The following is a 16,358-nucleotide window of genomic DNA, read 5'->3' on the forward strand; positions in this document are numbered from 1 at the left end:
ACTCTTGTGCATGGCAAACCATACATCAGAATAAACAGCCGACCTCAACCGGACAGGGGGGTATGAAGCATTCCCCTGTACAGTAGTCCAGTGTCCCAAATTTTTTGAAATTGCAGCATATTTATACATGGTTTCCAACTTTGGGCTGATAGATTGTAGAATAGCCAAAGAAGATGTAGCATTGTTATAAAACCTTTAAAATCTCTAAACAATCACAAGTAGGGCAGTTCATCACAGTTCATCCATTGCAACTGGATTGATGAAAGGTCACTTACACCTGTAGGCTACATTGTATTTGGGAAAAGCAAAAGGTATCAGCATAATGTTATTTATTTATTTATTTATTTATAAACAAAAATATCTGTCAATTCCATGCCGTTTTCAACAGCTATCAAAAACAAAGGTAATTTTTGGATGGATGGATTTTTTGTGAATGTTTCTTCTTCTACATAAGATTTGTCATCTTTAGTTCATGTAATACTTTATTGTCAATGCACAAATTAAGTAACAGTAGCCTGAAACGTTATTGTTAATGCAAATATAGGCTGATTCATGTTCCCTTGCATTGTGTAACTGAGGTCCATGGCTAGTCTGGCTTTCACCAGACCAAGCTCAATCTTTTAAGAAATCAAAAAATAAATAGCGGGCAGATTAGGCTGGGTTCACCCAGCCTAGTCCATAGGCACCCGATATTGTTTAATTTTCCGATTGAGATATCCACGCTCTGGCTATTCTAAATGCAAAAATGCATCAGGGAGTTATGACAAAACTGTAACTAACAAACTAGATCCTAATAGAAAGCTGTTAGCTTCCCTAAGCTACAGGCCTATAAGGTAGGCCTATTTACAACATAAATTGTCAATAGGCTATGCTGGCGACACAAATAAATTCTCGTTTGGAAACCAATGGCTTACGCCTAACAGTATCAAGCGGACTTAAACTGCCATATCGTGGCGAAAAGTTTCACGCAGCTCCATGAGTCAAGTTCACACACACATGCTTTTTAATTTCACAGACTACAACTACCAAGCTGGAATCAAAGCACATCGATTCCCTCTCACACCCTGCACGCACTTAAAACAAAATAAACAGGCGTCTCAGTCTCACGCATGTATAGGCAAAACTGTATCAGACCGGTGTAACGTTGGTAAATATTCCATTGCACAGAATGATTTTTGTAGCACGTGCAACAAATGACAGTCGAAAGATACAATTACAGTGCTGTGCTTCTATCAATTTGTTTGGTATAACCGCATTTATAGTTTTCTACAAATGCAATCAATCAATTGGCCTCCATCACTCAACCAACGCTAACGGTAACATTACCTAGGTCCTTATTGATATTATAAGATTAACGTAGCCTACCTGCAGTAAAAACCAAGCATGTCCGATAAACATCCTCAGATTTATTTCGGCTTCAAGAAGAAATGGGAATTACATTTCATGTTTTTTCAACCCACTTTTAACTTACAACAAAATTACGGAGGAGCCTCTCGCTGCAGCCTGCGGGAAGGCGGGGCTTGACATCAAGCCCAGCCCACATCCAAGTCAGCCATGTTTTTTTGTATTACGTCATGCAGTTTAAAATTGCTGGCGGCGAGAGGGAGGGAGTCGACAGAGAGAGCCAGGACTCGCAACGAGACTGGGCGAGCTGCTAGTGCTACATTCTACAAACCAGCAACTTACTGCAAAACACGTTTTATTGTGTAATTCAACACGTAAACTGTGGATTCAAACCAGTGCAGCAACTCGCAACAGCACCAACGTTTCCATAAGAACGCTGTTGTCACACTACTCATTCGTCAGATAGGAACTAGATAGGAACTAGCTAGCTGGTCCCCTGGGGGGTGCAAATCACAAATGACTTTACCAACTTTACTTCTAGGTTATATTACTACTTAAAAAAATATGTATTATCGATTAATTGATTCACACGTTAATTTTTAAAAGTGCATGTGTGATTTTATGAAGTATTGATCATTTAAATGGCCACTTAAAAGGGCACTTTGGACATTTTGTCCAAACACGTGCATGGATAGCTGCAGTGGGCATACGGCATTCAGAAACTGGCATAGTGAGGAGGCTAATGTAAGAATGGCAGATTGTTTTACCGCTCTAATGGGTGGAGAATATGTCTGTTAAAGGGACACCAGGCAAGCCTGATGCTTTTTCTCTACAAAACCCCCCCTCACTCGGTCTGAAGCTCTTTTCCTTTTCTTTGCGTCTTCCGTCAAGGGTTTTCGCTGCTTCTTCGCCGGCTATTCTTCCTACAGGCAGTAGGGGCGGGCGAGAGAGCCTTCTTTCGCCCCGTAATGAGTCATTTAACCATATACCGACTTACGAAGATGATTAATTAAAGAATCCCTATGCAAGTCTGGTTATTCCTTCGCTGTTTCTGGGTTTTCGCCTGATTTGGGCTCGCATTTTTCACGACATAGCTCCCCCTGCAGCTTCGGTAGCAAGTGACTGCTACCTAACCCCCACTAGCTAGCGAGCTAGCCATCAAGAAACCAAGCTAAACACATACACACAATTCACAATTAAACGGTCGAGCAAACACATTGATCAAGAGACTATCAAACCACATTACAAAAACGAAGTTCACCCGAGGGTAGGCTACTTACAATTTCAGAAGCAACAAAGCCAAGTCGGAGTCCGTTTTGCAGTCTTCTTAAAAAATACAGTCTGACTACATTTTCGAGGCCTTCCGCTGAGTCACATCCGGATTTCTTCGGTCCGGGACCAGAAAGTTGCAAATTCGTTTTTTCCGCGGAGAAGCACTAGGGGGAGATGAAGCACCCACCAAACGACCCAAAAAGTGTTGTAGAACCATCAGAACGACTCTCAACCTGCATAATTAAGGTCATTTTTGCTAAAATTGTTGCATAGGGCTTCTTTAACACAAAAATGTGTTAATTATTCATAAAGGTAGAGTAAGTGAGATTTAGCAGACACTATCCAAAGCAACAGGGACTCACAACATGGGTTCCAAAACCAGGCCAAATGTTTCTCAGGTGGCACCACAGTTCTACCACTCTACGGAGATGGAGCACATGAATACCGCCAGAAGTCTCTAATAAACATCGGCTTGATGACCAGATGTATGGCAAGGAGGGGAGCTGGTCACTGATATTTGTGGCTGTTTTGTGATGAGTTAATTATCAGCCCTTCCAGGGCTTAGGGTTGGTAACTCTAACTCAATAACTCTGACATTTTTCACATTCTTTAAAGATGCTCTGCCACACATATTTCATTACTTTGTGGTAATGTCTGAAGTTCTACCATGGACTCTGTAACATTTTTTGTGGAAAACATGCTTTGGTTACCTTGTTTCAAGCCATTCTAGTGTGGTATTGAAAGCCTGCATGAAGACTCTGCTCGATAGGCCTTTATCACGGCAGCTGAAGCAGGGCTGTTCACTTTCCTGTTGGCAGGCAAACCACAGGTGTTCCTAAAAACATTAACGAGGCCTCTGGTTGAAGTAACTGTGGCCAAATCTGACACTTAATTAGAAACACCTGTGCTCACACTGGAACAGGGCTGTTCACTTCCTACTTCGGCTGCCGTGATAAAGGCCTATTTGCGCCAGTTCTCATTAATATTTAACGAGCTAAGCTGCTTGACTCTGATTGGCTAACAGCTAGTAGGTTTCGTCCATAACATGACAGCCATTATCAACTAATTTTAGCTTCATGGCATGAACTTAGCTTGGCTAGCGAGTGCTAGCATTGTCCAAATGTGCATAAATAAAACCTGCTAGGCTAGCGAGTTCATTAAACCTGTATAACATAGCACTTCCTTGAGTTCACAATTACGTTTTACTTACAGGCACTGGTCGTAGACTGCGATGGTAGCCTGCTCCAGGCTTCAACAGCAACCTTTTTGCAAAGCCTGTGGCATTGTTCCAAAAAATAAACTGAAGCCATTTGATCCTCAAGTCTGGGTTCTTGGCCAAAATGCATTGTTGAAGTTCTATTTGTGCATATAGCGCACAAGTCCGTTGATATTCAGCCATCCTTGCATAGGCCTACGAAAACTGTCACAGAGCTAAACGAATTTTGTGGGCAAGGTCTCAACTGGGCAAGCTCATGAATAGTAATGAGCTCATCAATTTCACGTCAATCTGAAGAGCTTTTGCAATTGGCCTAATTTCTCCGCTTATTTCTTTTCAGTGGCTAGAGTTGATAGAGGAGTTAGCTGTTCATTTTCACATTCACAACATAGCACAAACACATATGGACCTAACATGTTTAAAAAAAGTACAAGTAAAAATGGTTTTGTGTGGCAGGGCACCTTTAATACATAAGATTACACACATTTGTTCCTGAATATGAAATGGTTGCAAATGTGAGGAGTATGCCCTATGAGTCACCATGCTACTTATATCCATTGCAGCACTTCCTCAAACTCCTGATATACAGGATTGGAGAGAAGCACTCATCCGGCTTGGAGGACCAATTAATGGATTCTGAGCCAAAAGCACAAAACACTTGCAGAAGGCAGCGAGACAAGATCAAGGAGTTGAAGTTTCAGCATGCAGCCTGTGCAATGAGCCACTGTCAGCATCAGGGGCGCAGGAGATATTTTGAAAGTGAGGGGGACCAAATTGTGAACACAAACCCACAGTGAGATCAGATTTCCAGATATCGGATCGCCACCTCTGGCCCACTTTCGACCATCATATTTTAAACTTGCCAGAATATTAAGATAATACCATTGATTGTTTTCAAAATATTTTTTGATTAAAGTTGTCAAAACTGTGAGATGAGCACAACGCCAGATCTGCCCTCAGACCAGCTTCTTGCTATGTGCAATTCTACTTTTATGACACCGCTAAATTCTTAGCTTGTTACCCCACACTGAACGCGTAAGAAAGGCCCATCACTCTGGGGTGTGGTAGCCTACTCTCTGGGATTTATGCACCAAGGTAAGTATCCAATTTGTGTCTTGAAATGATGTTTGAAATAAATGTCTTAGAACAAAAACTTTGGGTAGGCCTATATACTTGTATTTTATAGTTAGGCTAGTGAAAACGAGTTGATCCGTAGGCTAGTTGAGTTTGTTATCAATAAACATAACAGCTAATGTCCTGTTGAGCAGGAGATAGGCTACCATAAATCCTCAAATTATGCCCGGGATTGATTCTATTTATAGCCGGACAAATAAAGGCAGGTTCCCATATTTGCCTATACCATACCAACAATTGCCATCAGTCCACCAGCACTAGAAGACATTGCTTCGATTTAAGTCAATGAAATAACACCTCTTCTTAATATTTTATTATATTGTTGGTTGGATTATTAAAGTCGTTTTCCTACCATGGGTCTCCAACACACGTTCTCAAGCTCATTGTCTTGCCGCCCCTTTCGAGCTAATTGCCAGAGGCTGAAGCCTACATTTAACGCAATTGTTGCGTGACTCAAGGCATTCCAGCCTACGAATTTAATAAAAAGTAGCCTACTAAATCATGCATAATTAAACAATAACTCAATTTAGGCTACTTGGCTACGCAAAAAGGTTTCTATTACAGCACAACCCCTATTCAATGAATGGCTGCCTTGTCTTGCAATAAACAGTGGTGGAAATCCCGACACTTTTTCAACTGCATGAAACATAACAGTGAACCATCAAATATCTCCCAGAGTTCAGTGCCCATCAGTCCCAACATTTAGCAATATAATCAAACAGTCCAAAAGTAAATTAGATCCCAAACCAAACCGAAAATGTTATGCTTTTGATGGCCTACCAGTATGCCGCTCCAAACGAAAAGCATCTAATGATGGTTGTTAGTAGACAAACTGGCTTCAGATATCCAACAGAGTGAATATGAGATTGTGCAGTCTTACAGTACTGTAGATGGCTGTGGTTAGTGATGTGATGCTGTTAATGGGGAGTTTTACATAGTTAGCGCAAACCCTATAGGTTATTATTTATTCCTTATCAAAAGTGAGGGGGACGACGGCCGTCTCTTCAGCACTGCGTGGGACATATCCCCCACGTCCCCCGTGCCTCCTGCGCCCCTGGTCAGCATAAGGAAACTCAGTAAGTGACTGACTGGCATGCGGAATGCTTAAAGGACCAGTATGTAGGAAATAATGGAAAATAAACTGTAACCATTCCAAAAATTATCACCACATGTTGTCAGAGAGTAAGGAAACACGATGAATTGAAGTAATGGCCTATTTAACAACATTATTCTAACCTGTAAAACCCTGTAAAACCAATGAAAAAAAAAAAGAGTTACGGGGCGGAATCTCTTGAAATTTTCGTTTATGTTTTGAACGATTAATTCTAGAATAGCGTATTAATAATGGGCTAGCGCGTGAGTGTGCATGCGTGCGTTCTGTGTCATCCTTGTGGGGCTACATGCCCACCAAGTTTCGTGCAGCCCGGTCTTTCAGTGGCCCGGTAATCATTCACACAAAAGTACTAAAGAAAAAAAAAAAAGAAAAAAAAATAATAAATAAATAAATAAGGAGACAGAAAAATGATGATTCCCTTCTTAATGAGTTGATCAACTATGATGGATTACAGTCAGGGTGGCCAAATCACTGTGTCTCTTGGTATCGCATCACTTCTTCTTGACTATCTCTTGTCCATCCCAAGTTCTCTCTCTCTCTCTCTCTCTCTCTCTCTCTCTCTCTCTCTCTCTCCTTCTCAGGCTCTCTTTTGCTCTCCTTCATTGTAGAGGCCCCACAATATGACCCATTCTTTTAACATTGCCATTGTAATTTAGACCATTGGCTTATTGTAATTCTGTCCCAAGAGGCCATGGTTGGCATTGTTTTTCCAGACATGACAAAGCAGGGCATGTAATGCGTTGAACTGTTACCAAAGCATGTAATTAAATGGTTGTTAGATAAGATACTGATGATAATATGCTGATCGGTGTGTGGCAGCAGATGTGAGTGAGATAATGGCTTTAATCTCATTAAAAGACAGCCTTTTCAATTTCACTTTGTGCAATCAGTAATTCAGTCAACAGCGTAGACACATAAGGTGTAACGAAGACCAATGCAACTCTACTGTACTGTGTACACCAATTCAAATATTGTCATTTGATGACCCATTAATGTTAATCATTGGCAGGAGAATATATTGCATGGCAGCTGATGTTTACATTTCTGAGATGCTGCCTGGTCTGGCAGAACTAAATATTTTATTTATTTTTGACAGGCAGATGTCTGTATTTTTCTCGTCCTGATGGAAATGAAAATGAACCTTAATGTAGGTCAAACAATGAATATGATGAGTGTATTATGTCAAAGGTTAGACTGCTGTGCTGTTTGTTTCAGCCATGGTTGATCATGTCTCAGTGTACTGTAACAGTCTGCACATGTAGAAAAATATCAAATGGGTGGCAGGGAGTGGATTTTGCCATGTTGCAGTCCTCTATCACTATTCAAAGGAGGATGTTGTTTGTGTGTCCTCCCCAGTAGTCTTGATAATTGATGTCCTGCATGGATGCATCCACAACCTCTGAATGTGACAAACTGTGAAAGTGGATTCATAGTTTTTTTTTTTTTTAAATGAATGTAAATAAAAAGTTTTATTTTGAACTCATCACAGATTGTGTGTTTTGTACATGCAACAGACAAAGTCTCTTTAGAGGCTGAGGGCCAGATGTACTAATGCTTTTGCGCCCACTTCAGGCATATTTGTTTTGCAACGTGCTTGTAAAATCATTGCGAGGTATATACAAACAGGCCGCAATGATGTAAAAGCGCAAACTGCCTGTCGCGGGAGCTGAAAGTGGCAGATTGCGTTTTTCATGTCATGCATATGCATTCATGGGAGGATCCAGGGAAAAGTGGGAGTTTAGCGTAAAAAGATGGGAGGGGAAGAGTAAAGAGTGCCTAATTATGTATTCCGCGGTATGTACAAAGACTGCTCCTGAAAGCGCACGTCTATTCTGCGCCTAAATACTTCCACCTTGTAAAAGCAGGTGTTAATCCAAATTGAGGTTCAATGCGTCAATAAGAGAACCTTTGAAAGACAACAGAATCGCTGACTATCAATGAAAACCTACGTCTAATACAATATAAGATTATGACAAGAATATATTATACAAAATACAAAATTCAGAAATTTGATCCCTTGTCCTCTGCTCTATGTGTAAAGTGTGGCACTGAAACGGATACAATTATACATGCCTTCTGGGAGTGTGAGAGGGTAAATAAAATTTGGATGGAAATTCAAAAGTGGATGGCTGATATAAGTAAAATAGATTTTAAATTAACAGCCCAGGAGTGTATTTTACATAAAACTGACCACCTGAGATACCCGATAGGGTGGCAGGTTATACTCTCTTCTTTGGTTTTCAAAAAACTAATCTTAAAATATTGGAAAGACTCTCAGGCTCCAACTCTGCAAGAATGGAAGGGACTACTGAAATATTACTTAAATATAGAAAAAATAAAAAATAAAAATAAAAAACAACAATTTTGTAATGTATGGCAGGACATTTATGATTCTTTATAAAAAGAATGAGTACAAGGACAGGGAGGGGATGGGACAGATATGGATGGGGAACTGTGTGTGTGGAGATGAGTGTGTGTGTGGGTGTCTGGATGTAGATGTGGGGGCGTCGGGGGTAAGTGATTGTCTGTATTGTGTGGGTTGAAGTGATTGTCTGTATGTAAATTTGTGTATATGTATGATTATGTTGGTGCGAGGAAATTAATATATATGTAACATAAGAAGAGCACTGGTAAAATATGAGCATGCTGAAGTGGGTTAAATAATTATGTACTGGTATGATGAAATTAAATAAATAAAATTATATAAAAAAAGAAAGACAACAGAATCGCTATTTGAGCACTTTTGTCAGTCTTTGTACTATCAAAAGCAACATTAACTTTCGTTGGCCTTTCGAATGTCTTACTTTCACTTTCACGTCATTCACTTAAACTTTCCTACTTGCTAGATTTGAGCAATCTTCCATAGCCTACGTGCACAAGTAGTTTGAGTAGCACTAATGATCTTCTTCATTATCTCCCTGCTTGTTGACATCTTATCATGTATGGTATTATTCCATGATCGCTAAACGTCTGATTCTTTTTAATGTTGTCATCAGTTAAGTTCATTCAACTGCACTTGTATAGGCGCTGCCATTCAGTTGTGGACATTCGTAAATTGCGTTTATGGGCGGAGAAAGGCAGAGAAAGGCGCAGTTTACACTAAGGATTGAACGATTGATAAATATGACGGAAACTTGGGTCTGACAGCGTTCGCAATCTGAGGTTTGTCCATGACGCTGATAACGCTACGTTCGCAATTGTACATACATCTGGCCCTGAGTTCAGGGTCACCCAATTTTTTTTATCTATCTAAAAAACTTGCCTGAACTTTTGGCCTGGACAGATTGACACACACGTGGACATTCAAGCTGTCAATATCCCTCTCTCTTACTCTCTTTCTCTCTCACTCTCTGAAACACACAAATACACATCAAACACATACACGCACACACACACTGCTATCTTTTCCTTTCGCAAGAGCGTCCATTTCCGTGTGCTGGCAGATGTAGATGATGGCCGCCGAGGATAATCCCGAATCCTGGGCCTGGTACAAGGCGGAATTAACTCTAGCTATGATCACAACATCTGTCGGCTCCGCGCGCCGGAGTGTGCGTGCAGAGAGAGAGGATCGGCAGACCCCTCGACGCCAGCGTCTCCAAGAGGAGGAAGAACTCACCTCGGACTCGTACTGTCCCGCTCGGCCGGTAAGTTTGCACCCACAGTGAGTTTTTGTGGCTGACCACTCTTGGGAGTCGTGTGTTTCTGAATGATGCTGAATTGGATGCGTGTGAGACTCACAGATGGAATGAACAGGCTTATGAAAGATATTTATTTGACATTGTCAGTGGTACCTGCTTTTTGGTCTGCTAGGTTTCCCATGTGTGATTTTGAATTACTAAACATACAACATGGCAAACTAATTTTTTTAATTTCAACAATTCATAGGTTTTACAGCATTGTGTGCGCACTAAAGTCAGGTTTGCGTGTTGCCTTTCATTTAATGCGTGAGGGATTTTGGCTTTACCCGAGAGTCCAAACTGATGACTGTGCTACCCTGTGCTGCATTTGCCAATTCTGCTCAGTAATTCCAGAGATAATGCAAAAAAAACATTCCTTTTTAAGGATCAGTAGGAGAGATGGGCCATTATCATGTTGGCAGCAAAAATGTCAAAGTGTGTCTCAAAATGATGGGTCATCCCTCACTGAAAACTTTTTACTTTCAACTGTTACACTTTGATGCTAGAGAGAGAACCATTGCATCGCACTACAGTACAGTTCTGTATAAAACTAGGCGTTTTGGTGAGTGCTTTAGCACAATACTAATGTCACGGGACACACTGAATGGTTATATCAGAACAGATGCACATAACATGTTGAGAATGTGCGGCTTATCTTCTTTAAGATGGCCAATGCAAGGTGAACTTGTTCACAAGAGTAATCATCACATGGGTGATCCATGTGCTTACTGTGTGTATGACAAACAGGCAAGGCTAGTGCCAGAGGTGGCATGATATAGGTCACTCTGTTTTTGACGTATACACATAGCCAAAGTTTCTAACCCAACTGGGATTTCTTTGTCTGTACTTACCGCTGGAGTTGTTAACACTAGAACAGCATTCTCCAGGGCAGCCATTATTGAGCAGGAATGATGAGACATGTCCATGTGTTTCCAGGATTAAGAGAGAAGAGAGACATTATTAAAAGTGAGTAGAGGGGCATTGATAAAAACAAATTACAACTCCAACGCAGTCAAATTACTGGCCGCAGGGGGTGGGGGGGGGGGGGGGGGGGCATTGTGCAACTGATAATTGACTGTCGCATCAGAACTAGGCCTATACAGTATTTTCATATTCACATTTTTGTCTTGGCTGATACCATTATTTAGTTTGTCCATTTGATTTTATTCTCAAAATCCTGTTTTGCTTCCATTAGCACTTATTCCCGTCCTTGCCACTCAAATGATGGTACAGCATCAAAAGCTAGAATTGTGAGAATGTGAGCAGTAACTGTGGTCCATGTGACTCATACTCTGTTTTAATGGAACACAGTGGTAAGAAATATGAATGATGATGCGGTGGAGTGAGTGCAAGGCTCACAAACACCTCCATTCATAGCCTACGAAAAGAAGTGTTTGCATTACTCAAGGGCAGTCTTCTGTTGTTATTTCTAGTAAAGAATGTGCATGTCGGTGAATGTATGAGCCTTACGTGTGCATTTAGATGACGCACAAAGAAAGATTCTGCACCTCATTATATTTTCATTTGCTCCTGCAGGCTCTGTAACTACCTTGGTTGACCTGTCAAGGTCTTAGCGTGGGCTGCAAGACAGCAGTGTTTTATCATAGGTTGACTTTAGACCTCGCTGAACATGCTACCTTGTGGAGTTTACTTTACAGAAGAAAAAAAAGTTCAGAGCCACCAGATACTTCTATGAGCGGTTTATAAAGCCTTGCTTTTCCAAGCAGAAGCAGAATGCCAGGGCAATGCTAATTTTGATAGTCAATATCAAATAGCCAATCAGAAGAGAAGCGAAAGCGCCTAGGCTACCCAATGTGAGCGGGGCTTATGCTACTAAACAGTATTTGGGGGCCAAGCAGCGAAGCTGCGAAGGCACACATTGTGTTTCTATGATTTCTTACTATTACTATTATTATTCAACACCTTTCCTCCGCCATTGGAGTCTATGGCAGCCCATAGAACCGTCTTGTCAAAAGTTGTAAAATTTGGCACACTGATTGGGGACAGTCCAATGATTTATGTCAAAAATGAGGTATTGTTGGAATCCTTGGACCAAGCCGAGTTCAACGCACCCTATGACGTCACTTTCCACCATGATGGATTTTCCGCCATTTTGGATTTCATCAAAAACACTTAAAGGTTTTCACAGGTCACAAATTTTGTCCGATTGACACCAAACTTAATACACATCATCTACAGACCATGCTTCATTAATGCATTACTTTTTGTCTTCGGAAATATAACCGTTCACCCGTAACAGCCAATCGAAATTTGTGGCAAAGCCGCCAAACAGGAAGTGAGCTCAATATCTCAGCAACCCTTTCATGTATCATAACCAAACGAAGTATGTAGACTACGGACCCCATCACAAATGTTGGTGACCTTTGCCCTCTAGGGGGCGCTGTAATTAAGAAATATGCTTTTTGGCCTGTAGCTGCTGTTGTGCTTAGAATTAAAATGCACTAGTGGTGTCTGGTAATACTGTTGGAGTTCCTTAGGCCGACCCAAGCAACTTGTGATGTCATCGTAATTGATTCCGCCGCCATATTTGATTAAATATCTAGGAGTTGTTCTCGACAACCAACTAAACTTCTCAGATCATGTTGCCTCAGTCGCCCGGTCATGTCGTTTCGCACTCTACAACATACGGAAAATCAGGACTTACTTGACTCAAGATGCTACCCAACTTCTGGTTCAGGCAATAGTCATCTCACGACTCGACTACTGTAATGCCCTCCTGACAGTCTCCCAGCCTGCGCAGTGAAACCACTTCAGATGATCCAGAACGCGGCGGCGCGCCTGGTCTACAACCAACCCAAAAGGGCACATGTTACCCCGCTGCTCATCCAGCTACACTGGCTACCTATGGCGGCCCGCATCAAATTCAAGTCTCTAACGCTTGCCTACAAAGTAGTCTCCGGTTCTGCTCCCACCTACTTGAATGCCCTCATACAGACTTACACTACCTCCAGACCGCTGCGCTCCTCTGACGAACGACGTCTAGCTCTACCACCGGTACGCTCAAGCCAATCCAAACTTTTCTCATCTGTTGTTCCTCGTTGGTGGAACACACTGCCAGTTCCTACAAGGGCAGGGACATCCTTTTCCACTTTCAAAAAACTCCTGAAGACCCAGCTCTTTAGAGAACATCTACTCTCATAGCAACACTTACAACAAGTCTTACTGATCCTAGCACTCACCAGCCGTTAAACTGACAAGTAACTGTTAAAATACAGCACTCACCGACGCACTTATTCTTACTGTACTCTAATGTGTTTTTTCTAAAACTGTCCTAAAATTGTGAGAATTGTTCTAAAACTTACTGTTTACCATGTTGTTAGTCGCTTTGGTTAAAAAAGCGTCAGCCAAATGTAATGTAATGTAATGTAATGTAAATCAAAAACAGTAAAAAGTCACAAATTTCATCTGATTTTCACCAAAATTGGCACAGACCATCTTCAGACCATGCCTTATCAGTGCTTAATTTTCTGGAACGATTGACAAAAGCATTCGCCCATAACAACCAATCGAATTTGGTGGCGAAGCCGCCAAACAGGAAATTACCTTGTAACTCAGCCAATCTTGGGTTGTTTGGCATGGAACTTGCTGTGACTGGCTTAATGCTATATATCTGATGCAACCGCACTGAATTACATGGCAAATCTTGCCTGCTAAACTGACTACTTGGCCCCCTCATTGCTGCTTGCAGCTTTTTTGTATTTGGTATTTGGCTTCTTTCACACAAACCTCCCTCCCCCCTGATCGTCCTACTGAATGGGCTTACAGTGATGCTAACCAGGCAAGGTGCAACGTTGCTATTTTATACCACTAACAATGCTCAAAATATAATTACACTAACTTAAGTATTGTGAACTGTGAAAGTGTACAAAGAGGTTATAACAAGACCTGTATCTGTAGGGAGAAAATTCCATGGCTTCCTGATCCAGAATCGTTAAATAAGTGGGTGTGTTCGACCATGCATCACTGTAAGCCGATTCAGTGATAATGCAAATAAACCGTCATGCTCAAACCAATTAACGCCACCAATTAAGGTAGGTCTACGGCAATTTTGCTCTCAATCAAAAGTTTGAAGTTCTTAACTAGTAAATAGACCCTAGGTTGTTTTTACTCCGGAGTTACACTTTAACAACTGAATAGAACACAGCGTAGTCATCAAAATAAATTGCTTCTTTAAGCCATTAACTAGGCTAAAAAAATCATGCTAGGCTACTATAGAGTGGGTCTATGCAAATAAAGTATTTTTTACCTGGTAAAGAAATGCTATACAAACTGTCTGTTTGTGTAGTAAGTGCATTACCTTGCACTTCATCCAGTTATCAGCATCTTGTGTGGAGATTATTACTCTGTCCTCATGGTGCAGGCACCACCACAGCACAGCACACAGCAGTGGCTCCATTTCAATCAGCATTAAACAGCACAGTGTTTCCAGTTGATTGAAGTTTCCATTATTGATGCCTCTTTCATGGGTGCAGCCAAAAGCAAACAGATGTGAAGCTTGTTTTTTGTGATGTGTATAATTGTGTATGTAGTGGCTACAATAGATGCCTTACAGAGAGACCCATGGTGGTGATGCAGTGTGTAAATGCCAATGATTCAGTTTCCTCGCATGACAGATTGAGCAAACATTTAACCCCCCCCCACCCACCCCCCCAACACACACACACACACACCGACCCTTAACCTTTCGATAAGCCGTCACAGCAACCGGCGTCGGCAGCAACTAGGGGTTTCAGATAACATTGGCCCAGACCTTGAATAAACAGTGACCCAATGATAGACAGTCTGTTTCAATTGTACTGCAATGAGCCATGGCCTCTGCTGCTACTGGTCACGTGGTGACAAGAGAATGGACAACAGAGGAAATTCAATAAGAAGATATTGCTCTCTAAATGATTGTTGAAATTGAATGTCCATTGATGGATATGGGGTAAAGTATTGATTTCTTATTGATATTATGCCTGAAAGTAAATTGAATACCATATCTTACATGGCAATCAATAGCAATTTTATAATTTTTAAGAACATTTTGGAAAGTTTGGAAGCTCATGTAATAGGGTGAGGTGTATTCTGGAAATTATACAAATAATCAATGTATTTGTTGATTTTCTTTGTGTTGTTTCCTACTCTGTAAACAATCTGAAGAAAAGGATTCAAAATGTCGATTTTTTTATGTTCAGTTACCAGAGCCTTCACCAGGCTGTGTGTGTGTGTGTGTGTGTGTGAGAGAGAGAGAGAGAGAGAGTGGGGCAGGCTGTACCTGACAACGAACAGATATGCTGTCAACTACCCCTGGGGTAAATAAAGTTTCAAAAATTGCAGAGAGATGGAAAAAAAATGTGCAAGCTTTCCCAGAGTGAGACTTATAAGTTAATCCTGACAAGTTGTAAATGAGCTGGGTGGGTGGCAGTGCGGAGCAAAGTCACCATCAGACCTGGGAGCAGAATAGACACTGGGATCTTACTGTGCATAAATATTGTGGATTAGCTAAGGGCGGTGAGCCAAACGCTTCCCAAATGGCATTTTTAACCAGTAATATTGTTCAAAACAGCACCAGACCTCGTCAGTAGCTTGCTCAGGGTTCCTACACATAAAACGAAGCGCCAATAACATAGTTAGCAAACTCAGAGTTTATTATACAGAAGACTGTTAAGAACACTTACCAACTGTGAACTGTCCCTGTACCAGCTCCTCCAACCCAGTATCACAAGGATCCGTTGTACGGTCACGTTTGGTTAATCTATTAATTGTGCTGGAGTTACACTTTAAATGTTACTCCAGTAAAAGTAGATATCCTCCTTTACATTTCCACTTGAAGTACAAAAGTACTTGCCTTCAAATGTACTTAAGTATCAAAAGTAAAAGTCCTGAAATGTATTATGACTAATGCATTGACAGTTGCATTTACTATTGTCGAAATGATTCGGTACAGACATAGGCATTCATTGAGCCTTTCTTCAAAATCAACTAAGAATTGTTGTATGTTGAAATAACTAAAAACAATCTAATGTGATATCTTAGATACTTCAAAGTAACCACTTTTTGCTTTGTTGAATGCTTTACACATTCGGACCAAATCAAGACGGTTCCTTTTTGTGTTTGATAGTGTCAGAATAGATTGTCTTTCATTGTCTATCATTGTATATCTACTGTATATATCATTATTACACGGCTCTTCACAATGCTAGTAGAATGCTCCATTGACTTGAATGGGATTTCCCAAAGTTCTAGCGGTAAGATATATTCATGAATTTGTCACGGTTCAGACAGACGACCAGAGGACCACAATTGCGTCACACCAGAAAGTTTATTAAACTTAAGGGAAAAGGGAAGTAGGGAGTGAGTGAAGGCTCCAGGGGTTACTGGGAATAACAGGGATTCCGTCCAATGTGCTGTGTCTGTGTCCCCCCCAGTGGCAGCGATGCGTCCTATGACGCCGGTGGTGGGTGGTCCGGAAGTCCTGGGGGGGGAACACAGACACAACAGGGCGGATGAAACAAGGCAGAAGTACAGTTCAAGGGAAATCCAAATTCGTAGTAGCAAGGCAGAAGGCTGGTCAGAGTTACCGGGATCGAAGAGTAGT

The 16,358-nt window shown here is 41.2% G+C and overlaps 1 protein-coding gene across 1 annotated transcript in view; it reads left to right on the forward strand.

Annotated features, from left to right (window-relative positions):
* The first annotated feature begins 9,670 nt into the window (after positions 1-9,670).
* The window catches only part of lactbl1b (lactamase, beta-like 1b), a 40,122-nt gene continuing 33,434 nt past the window's right edge, over positions 9,671-16,358 (forward strand). Inside the window, exon 1 of the mRNA XM_042090639.1 lies at positions 9,671-9,724. The gene's annotated coding sequence lies outside the window, so the exon portion shown is untranslated. The remainder of the gene's footprint in view (positions 9,725-16,358) is intronic.

Source organism: Alosa sapidissima, chromosome 4 (assembly GCF_018492685.1).
Source record: "Alosa sapidissima isolate fAloSap1 chromosome 4, fAloSap1.pri, whole genome shotgun sequence".
In the NCBI taxonomy this organism is placed as follows: Eukaryota; Metazoa; Chordata; class Actinopteri; order Clupeiformes; family Clupeidae; genus Alosa; species Alosa sapidissima.